Genomic DNA, 11,138 nt, shown 5'->3' with positions numbered 1-11,138 from the left:
CGCTATTCTACTCTGTTTTACATTTTCTGCTCATTTTTCTGCCCCCTGTTTTTCTTTTTGTGCTGTGGGGGAGGGGGGCCACACAGCTTCCCTCCTCGGGCTAATTTTGGCCCTGGGAACCCCATCCCCACGGGACCGCCCATAATTCAATGGGGAGAGGGGCTGCCCAGCCCCCTCCCTGATTGTGGCCCCAGGAAGCCCACCCCCCGTGGTCCAGTCTGTCTACCTGTCGGTGTGCTTTGATGCCTCCGCCATCCCAGCCGGCTGCCTGCCTCATGCAGGAGCCAGCATTGATACAGCACACAGGGAGCTGTTAAAAATGCCGCTCCCTGCATGTGGGAGCAATTATTTCATCTGTTGTCCTGCCCGCATTACAGCGGGCAGGGAAACAGATGAAAACCCTGCTCCTAGCAATCAGGAGCAGTTTGAAAGCTCCTGTTTGCTGGGAGCAGAGTTACTGTTTGCTCTCGCTTGGCTTCGAGCAAAAGAAAACTGCTATTTCCTAAAGGTGGGCACCTCAGGAGATAGTAAGTGCTGTCCCTGGGGATGGCAGTTCCCAGGGTCATTAATGGCTCCTGGATGGGGCTTGTGCGGCTCCCCTCTTTTAAATAGTACTGGCTGGCCACTGGCTGGCCTGGTGGTGGTTGTCCATGGGCGTTATATGGCTCGGGATTGGGGCTGGGTGGCCCCCCTCCTATTCTCTAATATGTATTTGGCCCCGGGGAGGAGGGGGTACCCAGGGTCCGGGGGTGATATGCGGGCCTCCATTAGTATTTATTTAGCCCCGTAGAGGTGGTGGTCCCTGGTGCATATGTAAGCTCCAGTAGGGGGGTCTCTGTGGCTTCTCTCCTTTGTTTCAATTGAAGCCCTTTGAAAGTGACAGTCGCTAGGACTCTTAGAGTCCAATGAAGGGGGGTCCCTGTCGCCCCCTCTTTCATTTCAGTAAAGCCTGGGGAGATGGTGGTCCACAGGGCTCATAAAAGCCTCAGGAGGAGGGGCCACTACGCCGTCCTTTATTTTTCTTTTCTATATACATGCCCCTGGGGTCAGGCGCACCCAGTTTTTTTTTAAACAAGCACAAGAGCCCACTCATCTGATGACATCATCCAGAGAACCACCCAGACACCCACTCACACTCCATTAAAACCTCTCGTACACCCACTCCCGCACCAATACAACCACTCACATACCAGTACTCACACACCCACACACTCCTACATAGAGGCACTCACACACCCACTCACTCACTTGTACAGCCACTCATACAACCAGCACTCACCCATACAGTCACTCACATAGCCACACATTCACCCATACAGCTAATCACACACCCACTTATTTACCTACACAGTCACTCACTCACCCATACAGCCTCTGAACACAGCTGTTCACTCACCCATACAAGCACTCACACACTCACTAATACACCCACACAACCATTCACATACTCATTCACACATCCATACAAGTACTCACAGATCCACTCACTCACTGTTACAGTCTGTTGTAACAATCATGCTCAGACTCAGTTAGAAGAGTCTTGACAAGAGACAATACTGTATTCTCGCTTTAAGGATATTATAAACTGGTCATGGTTTTGATACAATGTCATGTTAGTATGTTCTCTGGAGTTACATTATGGTTCCAAATGCATTTGCCAATGCTTGTTAGTAAATTAAAAGCTAAGAAGTCGTGCTGATGTTGTTTAGGCAGCCTCGTTTTAACAAACTCCTTTGTTTAACATGTGTTCCTATTTTGACATGAGGCTCATTGTCACGTTCTTGATTCAGCTCACTCTTCCCTAATTATGCACGTTTTCAAGACATGCTCCATGTTCGGCAGTTGCAGGTCACGTTCCTTGCAGACGGAATCAGGCTAATGCGAGCATGTGTAATACTGGTTCCTCCTTGTGCCAACCCCACCCTTCAGCAACTCTATTTAAGCCCCAGACACACTATCAAACGCGCTTACGCTCGTTGCATCCTAAACTTACCCGAAGGAAGAAATCCAAGCTCCCTCGTCCAAGATCCTGATACAGCTCCCGAGTTGTTTTGCAGGTTCCGTTCCGGTCATCTATTCCTTCCCTCGTCGTCCTGGAAACAACTCAAGCTTTCTCCCGGAGTTACGGGAACAGGCTTCCCACGCTGTAGAAAGGAAACAAAAGAGAATTTCAAAACAGTGAGTAATCGGCTGGCAACGTGAAAGACGAACAGTAAGTTTCTTGCATAATTTTTGCATGTTAGTACAAAATATTTTCTGTCAGCGCATTTAAACAACATACTTGGCCAAGTTTGCAGGAAAATATAATTAATCAATAAGCAAGAACGCTACAAGTACAAAAGACTTTGCTTATCTTATTTTGTTTTGGAATCTTCACTGTTGCATCGCGATCTCCTCATCCAAGGCCCTGAGAACAGAAAAGGATAGACTTTTAGACATTTAATTGAATCAGAGTTCTTTTGGGCATCTTCGAACAGTTTCTTTGTAAGTGAAAAGACTGGGACAAATCGTTATACAGCAATTCTTTAGGAAAAGAATCATAACAAGACACTTAAACTTCTGTTTTTATTATTCTTACAGAACCATAATATTTATTGTATTCAGGTGACGACTAAACCTGAGTAAAGCAAAGGTACAAATTCAGTGTTCTGATATTTTGCATAATTGTTGTTAACCTTTATTTATTTATTCGTGCTAATATTTTTTTTTGTTGTTTGTTTAAAATTAGAGACATTTTCTGAAGAAAAGCAGACAGGAAAAGATAGAAGCAAGCTGTGACTGGAAGTGTTTTTCTGTTTATTATGTTGTCCCTATTCCCCCTTCCCTTAAGGATTTAATTTGTGCAAACTGTGTTTATAAACATTCAGTTGCGTCCAAAGGAAGTTCTTGGGGGAAGTCGAGAACAATCCACACATCTCTCAAGTTGAACGTCCTGCCTTTCAGGTGAGTGAAAGTTAACACTCACCCATACAGCCATTCACAGAAATAATTACTCTCCAATATTGGCACTCACACACCAACTCACTTAACCAAATACCCAGCCACTCACTCACCCATACAGCCACTCACATACTGAGTCATTCACTCATACAACCATTCAGACAACCACTCACTCACACATGCAGTCACTACACATCCACTTATCCACCCATAGAGCCACTAAGACTACCACTAATTCGCCCATACAGCCACTGACACACGCACTCACTCACCAATACTGCCACTCACACAACATCTCACTCAACCACACAGCTACTCACACACCCACATATACACCCTTACAGCCACTTACACACCCATACACAAAAGGATACATGCAGGCTCACAGCTACTCACCAAATATATGTTAGAAGTAGTATCAGTCAGTAGTAGGGCACTTAGTATACCTATTTAACTCTTGTAGTAGGTTAGTATATATCTTTAACACCCATAAACTCTTAAAAACACTTACACTCACTTGATAATATCATCAGTGATGTCATCAGTGACCTCAATTGAGATGTCATCAGTGGTCTCACTGACCATGTAATGTGTGATGTAATATGTGAAGTCATAAGCAGTGATTTGCAGGGCATACGTTATAGTTAGACCAGGTAACTATAAATGCTGAATTTCACTGGTATTGTATGAATGAAATCTGAGCCTAACTATAATGTACCTGTAACCTTTGTTTTTTCCATGAATATATATACATATATGTATGTTCAAATGTATGTATATATTCACTGAAAAGAAAGGTCGCAGGGACTTTATAGATAGCAAATCTAATTTTTTTTAAACCTCGAATTTCACTGAAAAAAACCCAAAGGTTACAGTGACATTATAGTTAGACTGAGATTTCAGTCACACAAAACCGTAAGCATTAGGCAGTTATAGTTACCTGAGCTAAGTATAACTTACACCCGCGCAATGCACTGCATATGACTTCACATATTATTTCACATATATTTATTTTTTAATAATTTAGGTATTCACATTTTTGCACTGCTCTCAGTCAAGAGCTTCTCTCTGATGGTCCCTACATATTTGAGGAAAGATGAACTGAGTGCAATGAACATTATCAGTAATTAACCAGGCCTCTTTTACGAGTATTCACTTTAACAACAAATGTTCCCTCCAGCTCTTGCCAGCAGAGGGGTAAAAGGCTTACCATGGTCATTTTCAGTTGCCTCCTTGACTGTCTTTGTTCCATCTAAAAGCAAAGAACACACACCATCTGGTTAATTTGTTATCAAATATTACACTTTAGAATTAGCACTATAGAGGGAGAAGATGTAACCAATATCTAAACAAGTATTACTCTATGTAGAATTGTAGAATTATGTGTGAACTGGCATGGGAATATTTAAAGCAAAACACGCAGAGAAAATTCTTCATTCTGACACAGCACCCACAGAGCCAAGAACTGGCATCAGCTGAAGATCATAGTAATCAAAGTTACGGTGATATGAAACTGAACAAGGTCTGAATTTCATTAACATTTACAAGGTGTTCTGCCTGTACTGAGAAGAGAACATTGACATTTTCCTGGCCAGTGCTAAATTTTGATGCAGCGAAGAATTATCTTTTAAAAAAAATATATTAGCTCTGCTTGAGGTCCTGAAAATGACAACATGCGCGAATACACTTTTATGGTATGCAGATATCAGTGCACATTTAATCATGCGGTCTAAAATGCAATGTGAACATGCACTAACGGGATTGCTGGGAGTGATTTGTGGTATTTTGGAATATTTAGGTTTGCGCTGTTTGACATGTCATCACTAATCAGTTTTTATAAAATGTGTTGCCCACTTCAGCTCCTTCCTGGAAAGGTTTGGAGTGATCTGTCAAGTGGGGGCATAGAAAAAGGGGACGGGTTCCCAAAATAAGCTTTCCCATCATTTTTTCGCTGATAAATTTGATACAGACACATACAAAATTGCTGAACGGGATTACACCAATTTTGTCAGAAAGCTAGATCTTGGTCCAGAAAGTGTGCTTTTTGTGATTTGTGTCAGTAGTTTTTAGCAATTGTAAGATTAAAAACTTTGTGTGTTTCACGTTGCTGAGGATCAGCGAAGCTGTCAGGATGTGAGATAAGATCTAATTTACTGCCGCCACATCAATAAAGATGTAGCTGCAGGCATTTTAGGACTTGGGAACTGAGTCCCAAGTCGAAACAAAACTTTAAAAACAGATAGAAAAGGATAGATTAGGGATACCCTGACCCCCAAGGCCTGGTGGTGGTGGTGGTGGGGGGGGGAGATTCCAGTGAACCCATGGTCAAATTTAAAAGAAGATCACAGACTCCTGCACTTTAAATGAAAATAACCCGAGGGTGAGCCATGGGCCAGGGAACATTGTATTTTATAGGGCAGGTGGCCGCACGCCCCCAGCCTCCTTAAGGCCCCAGGGACCCAACCTCCCTGGGTGATCTCTAAATTAAAGGAGAGGCGCTCCCTGAGCCTCATTGAGTCCCTGGGGACCCCATGCCCCTGGACCTGCCCTTGGAATGTGTCCCAGGGACCCCAACCCTGGGACACCATGGATTCCCTGCCAGTAAGAGTGCAGGCAGGTAAGTCTGATGTGCTCCCACCTGACAGGAGCAGGCAGTTGCACATGCTGGCTGGGAGCACAAACGTTTCTCCCTGTCCACGCTCTGAAGGGCAGGAGGACACAGATTTGCTCTAGCCTGGAAGGAGTAAAAGAAAAGCACTCCTGCCGTGTGGGAGCAGTGCCAGTTCCCAATATAACTGGGAGAGGTGCTGACTGGTGAGTCAGCAGGACTGTGGGGTACTTGAGGCACCCCCTGCAACCTCAAACATTAGCAATGATGTGGAGTCGCCCCAGGTGGGTACCAGTGCACCCCAGAAGTAAAGAAAAAAATAACTGTCTCCTGCTTGGCCCCATACAAGGGAGCTTAAGGTGCCACTGAGAGCTTGGGGCTTCCCCCATAGACCAAAGTGACGAAACTATTGTGCAGTGTCCCAGTAATATTACCAGACGTTTGCACTTAAATAGGTATAGGTGTAGGCGCAAGGCCTCTGATTTTAATTTATTAATGTTAAAATCTGATGCAAGTCTAAAGTTTGCATGTTCATCTAGCAGGGTTCCTACTGACCTCAATGGATACTGGACCATCACCATGATATTGTCTGTGATCATGGTTAATTTAAATTTGTCTTGCTCAAACTTGGCTCCCATTGTTAAATTCCAATTTAGAGTCATGCACAGCAATCAGAAGGGAAAACATTTTAGACTAGGGTTTAGAGAGGCTCAAAAAAACATGAAAAACATACAATAACATCATACACCCCTACTAGGTGCTCATCAAGTACAGCTTTTTCCTATTTGTGACAATATTAAACGAAGAAGTGGATATTGAATAGAAACTATCATTGATCATTTAGGTATAAAAAATAGAACAGCCCATTTGTGTACATAAAATATACACATAAACAACATAGGGGCCGATTCCGATCCTGGAAAAACCGGGTACGAATCGTCGGACGGAGCGTTTTCTCCGTCCGACTCGTACCTGGGAAAACCACCTTACAAACCCGCAAGTGCGATTCGTACAGAAACACCATTTCCGTACGAATCGTAAAAAACACCGACCGGCTAAAATATACCCACAATTCCGATCCGGGACACCGCGTATGCGACATTCGCACGGAGTCAGGCAGCGTTTTTCGGACCAGCAAGTACGATTCGTACCCACAGCACTTCGCACGGCAATATTTTTACAGGACCCAAAAAGTGCCGGAAAAGCTAAGTACGCCACGATGCACGGCGAAAAGGGGGCCCGGTACGCACCGTACCCCCATCCCTACACGTCCGCACCGTACCCCCACCCCCGTATGTACGGTGCGTACCCCCACCCTGTGTAGGTACGGAGCGTACCCCCACCCCACCCCGTAGGTACGGAGCGTACCCCCACCCCACCCCGTAGGTACGGTGCGTACCCCCACCCCCGTAGGTACGGAGCGTACCCCCACCCCACCCCATAGGCACAGAGCGTACCCCCACCCCACCCCACCCCGTAGGTATGGTGCGTACCCCCACCCCCGTATGTACGGAGCGTACCCCCACCCCGTGTAGGTACGGAGCGTACCACCACCCCACCCCGTAGGTACGGAGCGTACCCCCACCCCACCCCGTAGGTACAGTGTGTACCCCCACCCCCGTAGGTACGGAGCATACCCCCACTCCACCCCGTAGGTACGGAGAGTACCCCCACTCCACCCCGTAGGTATGGTGCGTACCCCCACGCCCCGTAGGTACGGAGCATACCCCCACCCCGTAGGTACGGAGCATACCCCCACCCCACCCCGTAGGTACGGTGCGTACCCCCACCCCCCGTATGTACGGAGCGTACCCCCACCCCCGTAGGTACGGTGCGTACCCCCACCCCGTGTAGGTACAGAGCGTACCCCCACCCCACCCCGTAGGTATGGAGCGTACCCCCACCCCACCCCGTAGGTACGGTGCGTACCCCCAACCCGTGTAGGTACGGAGCGTACCCCCACCCCACCCCATAGGTACGGAGCGTACCCCCACCCCACCCCGTAGGTACGGTGCATACCCCCACCCCCCGTATGTACGGTGCGTACCCCCAGCGCTATGCACTGGGGGTACGCACCGTACATACGGGGGGTGGGGGTACGCACCGTACCTACATGGGGTGGGGGTACGCTCCGTACCTACGGGAGTGGGGGTATGCACCGTACCTACATGAGGTGGGGGTACGCTCCGTACCTACGGGGGTGGGGGTATGCACCGTACCTACACGGGGTGGGGGTACGCTCCGTGCCTACGGGGGTGGGGTGAGGGTACGGCACGTACATGGGGGGCTGGGGGTATGGCGCGTACTTGGGGGGGTGGGCTGGGGGGGGTGTTCGGCACGTATGCGGGCACATGTTTGGATGTCTCCATGGTTGCTATGGGAGTTCGCTCCGTTCGGTGTTTTTTCCATACGGTTGTGCATTCGGACGGACGGGACGGATCGTACTTGCGCGCTCGCACTTCAGTTTCCTGATTCGTACGTAAAACTGTCCGGGGACGTGTCGGACACTTTTTCCGACCCGAGGACGTGTCGGGGAATTTTCCCAATGCGATTCGTATGGATTTTTTAACATACGAATCGTACTTGCCAGTTTGTACGGGACTTGTACGATTCGTACGTAAAAAAATCCGGATACGATTCGTACGGGGAATATTTTTAACGGATCGGAATCGGCACCATAATGTCCCAAGATATCACAGAGACAAAATATATAAAATAAAACACACACGTTCCCTGGAAAACTCTGGCATAGTGTTCCCTGTTCCCAGTTTGAACATTTGCAGAATGCCTGCTACGTCTTCTTGCTCATGCGTGCCCTCAGAGTTGGTCTATAATGATTCTGCATATTGCTTTGTTGATGATGGAGGTGCAAATCAAGTGTATCCTCTTTTACATAGGTTAGGTAACTCCTTCTCTTTTCACCAAGTTATGATGTAACTGGTGAATTGTGGTGTGTCTTTACCTTTTATGGGGGGCTGGCCTATTTTCCTGAACCATGCAGCAGGTTCAGTGTGAGTGAAACTTGTTAAAGAAAAAGCCAAGAGAAGGACGTCTTGCTCGGACCTGCAACAAAGATAGTGTTTGGTGCTCACCCCATGGATCACATGTTCAGCTAAGGAAGATGTGCCACTGTTCCAGCATCAAACTCTAATTGACTGACAGCTGGTAGAGTTCTTCGCATCATGACTTCAAACGTTGAAGAATGTCTCCTATCACCATGGATTATGAGACACTGCAAATAGTTTAGAATCCCTTCTTGCCATTGGATTAGGCATTTCACGATTAAATATCTACGTAAATTTGATAGACCCTGCTAAATGAGTAATTTCGTTCTGCATCTGAGTGACTGGTCGACTTGGCATGAACTGCCACAACCTTGGTACAGTAATCTGTCCATAAGAATATAATATAAATTTGGCATTTTCTTTCTGGGAGGTCTATGCACCTAAAATATCACCAGATCCAAGATTTAACGTTGCTGCCCAACGTTTGAGCCAGGTAAAGGCACTACGACTGATAAAGAAGAAAACTTTTGAAGCAGCCTGGGTGGAAGGAGGTGAACTTTCAAGATGCAATCCAAATCCAAATTCACTTACTTAACCATGAGGTACCTGCTGACTGTGAGTAGTGCATGCTGTAGCCACTGCCCAGTCTGTTCAAGATGCATCCGACTGTATGGAGAAACTGGATTTTATTCCTCTCCACATCCTCCTGTTAAAGAACCTTTATTTTCTGTGGTCTTGTGGAGGCCTAAAAGTCACAGCGAGAGCTCAAATGTGAACCCTGGGTGAACCCTGCTTTGACGGTAGATCACACACAGTGCTCTCCCACTATGCAGCTTCTGTGATCACTTCTTTGAAGGCGATCATCTCCAAAAGATCTCCTGGTCACTGCAAGGTTGCCATACACACACTGACTGGCTGACATTCCACTGTGGAGGAAACACCAATACGTTCTTGATGTTGGAATTTTCCCCTTGGTGATTGCCATTTTTATTCTTTTTTTTCTACAGAGGGAGCCGCCCATACCACCACTCCCCTCACTACCCTACCCATGGTCATTTCACCACCTCCAACTACAGCACTATTTAATTAGGCGCTGCACTGCAGCTGGCGAAATAATAATTGCAAAAAAAAGTGACTAAATGTCTGCATACCATGTACACTGACTCCAGATCAGAGAATTCTCTGCATGTCTTGCTCAAGAATGGACTGCAGCATGGAAATGCCCTGTACCAATAAGCTACTAAAGTTCTAGGTTGCAGTTACTTCAGTGGTGGCTTGCTTTCTCCTCTTGAGTTGCTCTGCCTGAATGTTCCTTCACTACTCCTGCTTCCTTTCTATAGCCCACGTCAGAGAGGTTAAATGACCTGCATCACTAAATTCGACCACACAGTTAGTGAGCTCGATTGATGAACCCTCTGTATTGCTCCACACGGCCTATCTTGTGGAAATGCACCACGATGTGAGCTGTGCATAGGGCTTTAGGGGGTAGCAGATCGCGCACTGGCAGTAGTTTGTTTTGGGGTGACCCCATTGACATTCTTTGCTTTCCCTAGCTGGAGGGATAGACTAAACGGGGGAGCGGAGGCTGTCCATTTGCCATTTCCACCAGCCATTGGCATTCTCTGATCTCGGGATTCCTTGCCTTAGATGGGTGCATTACACTAGCACAATCATGGCTGGCTGCATCACTGATTGGTGTTGGCTGCGCACGAGCTAACTTATTTATTTTCACCACTTGACCTAGTCAACTGACTTTCCAGGAATTCCCCAATCTCCCAAGTTCTGTGACCAATGTCACAGCTTCACTTGTTTCCATGTCACCCACATATCATCCCCTTTTCCAAAAGGATGAACAGATGGAATAGAATATGCACGAAAAAGACAAATGAAAAAGGAAACACGTAAATTAATGAGAAATTATGCAAATAGCAGAACCGTACAAGAATCATGTTACAGAGGGAATGAAACAACAGAGCTGCAAGGGCAGTTAACTTTACAAGCAAATACAAAACATCATCTTAGGTTGACAAATAAGGGGCATATCAACAACAACCGGCGATAACTATCGCTAAGCGCACTTAGCGCTAGGATAATTATCCCCGGCTAGCGTTGATTTTTATCGCTGAGATAGCGTGCTATTAGCAACGCTTATCTCAATAGCAATAAAACTCCTCACGCTAAGTGGCTAACATGAGATTATCACTGGAAACCCAGCGATAATCTCACGTTAGCTTGTTGATAGGGACAGACAAACTTAGCCATGATATCCTCCTTCCATAGGATATCATGGCTAAGTCAGAAAAATACCAGACGTAAAAAAGCAGCGTTAACCGTGGTTAGCGCTGCTTTCTTTTGTCTCTAACAGGGTTAGCGATATTCTTGATAATAGGAGAAATGTCGCTTAGCGACATTTCTCCTATTATTCTACTACGGAACGCCCCCTTTGCATCTCATTAGAGATGCAAGGGGAAGCGTAGAGTAAAAGGGTGCTAACATGCAAATTTGCATGTTAGCACCCTGTTGTTGATAGGGTGCTAGTTTTATCTCTGCTTTTTTGTCTTTTAAAGCCAAAAAAGCAGAGATAA

The 11,138-nt window shown here is 46.3% G+C and overlaps 1 pseudogene; it reads left to right on the top strand.

Annotated features, from left to right (window-relative positions):
- The first annotated feature begins 319 nt into the window (after nt 1-319).
- LOC146868069 (transmembrane protein 183 pseudogene) overlaps nt 320-11,138 on the top strand; it is a 30,324-nt pseudogene continuing 19,505 nt past the window's right edge.

The sequence above is a fragment of the Triturus cristatus genome, chromosome 1_2 (genome assembly GCF_964204655.1).
Source record: "Triturus cristatus chromosome 1_2, aTriCri1.1, whole genome shotgun sequence".
NCBI classification, from domain to species: domain Eukaryota; kingdom Metazoa; phylum Chordata; class Amphibia; order Caudata; family Salamandridae; genus Triturus; species Triturus cristatus.
Note: the sequence above shows the minus strand (reverse complement) of the source record. Positions and strands in the feature narration are given on the sequence as shown.